Source organism: Vipera ursinii (genome assembly GCF_947247035.1).
Source record: "Vipera ursinii genome assembly, chromosome: 3".
Lineage (NCBI taxonomy): Eukaryota > Metazoa > Chordata > Lepidosauria > Squamata > Viperidae > Vipera > Vipera ursinii.
The window spans coordinates 79,014,677-79,017,347 of NC_139516.1; the positions used below are offsets into that span (position 1 = coordinate 79,014,677).

The 2,671-nt window shown below is 51.1% G+C and overlaps 1 protein-coding gene across 3 annotated transcripts in view; it reads right to left on the bottom strand.

Moving 5' to 3' along the window:
* Positions 1-2,376, bottom strand: part of SSX2IP (SSX family member 2 interacting protein) — a 34,655-nt gene extending 32,279 nt beyond the window's left edge. For all 3 annotated transcript variants that reach the window (XM_083359043.1, XM_083359042.1, XM_083359044.1), the window contains exon 1: positions 2,338-2,376. The gene's annotated coding sequence lies outside the window, so the exon portion shown is untranslated. The remainder of the gene's footprint in view (positions 1-2,337) is intronic.
* Between the last annotated feature and the right edge of the window lie 295 nt (positions 2,377-2,671).

A 2,671-nucleotide genomic window follows, 5' to 3' on the forward strand; every position in this document is an offset into this window, starting at 1 on the left:
ATTCACGTCTAATCTTCATATCTGACTTTAGTGCAAGAATGTCTATTTTACTAGTCCCTCAAAAAATACTACATAACAAGAAACACCAACTGTTGCAAGAAAAATTCTTGCAACAAGAATTTGTAAAAGTGTAAACCCTTCGGTAAGCAAGCAATCCATTGTACAGAATGTTCTAAACCAGGTGGAACAAAATCAGTTTTGTGAATGGGAATTTAAAAGACCCCAGAAGCCATTCAAGTGTACATAGTTTTACATCTAATATTTAAGAATTCTAATATTTTACACTTGCTTTCTAAATATACTAAACAGGATATTTTCATGCATGCTTATGTATTACACTTGCTTTCTAAATATACTAAACAGGATATTTTCATGCATGCTTATGTATAAACTAAGCACAGTGAAGGATGTAGAAGACCTGCAAAAAGAATTTTTTCCCAAATTGGAGGAAATTAACTTTTCCTAACTTGTGTGCTCTAGAATGAATTAGAGTACAATTAAAATATTCTACAAGAACTGCAGAACCATTTTCATTTATTTTCCAATACTGGAAACAATTCTCCCACTGAGTTAAAAAGAATAGTTCCCTCCATTAAGAGGCAACATTGCAAAAGAAAAACAACTGGTTTTAAGAATCTTGCCACTGTTGTAGCAGGTTCTTTTCAAAGCAATACCAATAATTTTGTAACAGACATTATACTGGGATGGAACAGCCAAAAAATATAGACATCTGATGCCATTCCTTTTTGTAATGATTACAAGAACCCTGAACACACTTTGGGGAGGGGAGAAAAACCTATACTTCCTAACAAACATAATACAAGGTTGAAAAAAAGCAACCTGTAACTTCACTGAATGTCCTCATTAGTCACGAAAAAATAGTTTACTCAGCCTTCCCAAATCTCAGCCTTCGGGCGACTTAAACTGCTGATCTCAACAAGGCATATCCGGGAGGCGAGGATTGGGGAAAAGCTGATACAACACAAAGCAATACTTTTTTTTTTTAAAAAAAATAAATCAATTTGAATGGAGCAAATTCCAAATTGTCTGTTCTCTGTGCATCAAGCAGAGAATCCATCCGGAGAGAGCATTTGGAAACTGGGCAGCTGGAGCAACTAGCTCTAAAAAAGAAACAATGGTTGGAAACTGATCAGAGAGAGAAGCAATCTGGAATTAAGGAGAAACTTCCTAAGAGTGAGGACAATTAAACCAGTGGCCCCCAGAGAAATCGTGGATGCTCCATCACTGGAGATTTTTAAGAGGAGGCTGGACAGTCACTTGTCTGAAATGGTTCTCCTGCTCGAGCAGGGGGGCTGGACTAGAAGACCTCCAAGGTCCCTTCCAACTATTCTATTCTATTCTATTCTATTCTATTCTATTATTCTATTCTATTCTATTCGTTACGTCGCTATCTTCTCAGGCGACTGCAAGTGATTTATCATCCACGGAACATACATCACCCATAGAGCTTCCGACGCCGCGGCTTATCCAAATCCCGTTCCCCCCCCCCCCCCGCCGCCGCGACCGGCAGGTTCACAGGTTTGTTGCAGGCAGCGGAGCTTCCCGAATGCGCGCGCACCGCTCCGACCTTGCCGTGGGTCCCCCCCGCCCCCGCACCGCCCCCGCCCGCCTCCAAAGCTTCCCTGCCCGACGCGTGTTCTTTCGTGCTCCCTTCGCGTGCACCTTTTGCACCCCAGAAATAAATATGCGGAAGGGCGGGGGGGGTGGGGTAGGGTGGGGAGAGAGAAGCTGCCTTAAACGGAGAGGCTCACTTTAATTCAGACGGAGGAAGCAGGCTGCGGTCCGCACGCGGGACCCTCTCTCGCCCCTCCCCATTTTTCCCCCGACTTCGACGCGGAACGCTCTCGCTCGCGCTCCGCAATACGACTACCCGTTTTCCCAGCCTGCACCAGCCGGCCAGCATGCTTTCCCCTCGGCGTGCCGCGGCAGCCAGCAGCCCCCCAACACCCTGACGCAAGCGCGCGCGCCCGGCTTCTTCCCTCCCCTCCCTCCCTCCCTCCCTCCCTCTCTCTCTCTCTCTCTCTCCCCCTCCCTCCCTCCCTCTCTCTCTCTCTCCCTCCCTCCCTCCCTCCCTCCCTCTCCCTCCCTCCCTCCCTCTCTCTCTCTCTCTCCCTCCCTCCCTCCCTCCCGCCTTCCCTCCCTCCCTCCCTCTCTCTCTCTCTCTCTCTCCCGCCCCCTCCCGCACCGCGTCGTGCAGAGCTGAAGCCCAGACCTGCTCCAGGAGACCCGGGAGGGTGGGACATTCCACCGCCTTCTCTCTCGGGGTTGGGCAGCGGCTGCCCGTCCTTTAGTGGACATGCCTCTGGCACTTCCCACCTGCTGCACAGAAGGGCGGGGCGGCCGGGCTCCGTCCGGACAGGCCAGCCGGCTTCGGGTTCCCAATTGCAGCTGCTGGCCCCGCTTTCCGCCGCTGCCCCCGCTCCGCCAACCGACCCGGCCCCTCCCTCCCGCTCGCTCGTTCGCTGGCTGGCTCGCGCGCGCGGCTCGCGGCCTTGGGCGCAAAACCCGCCTTCTCTTTTCCCCCCCCACGCGGCACCCCGATTGGCCCAGCGGTTGCTAGGAGACCTTTCAACAAGGGGCCTGGGAGACGCTGCAGCTGCTACCCTGCCAGCCAGAAGCCCTTCTGGCTCCTCACCTGTTGCGGCCTCCG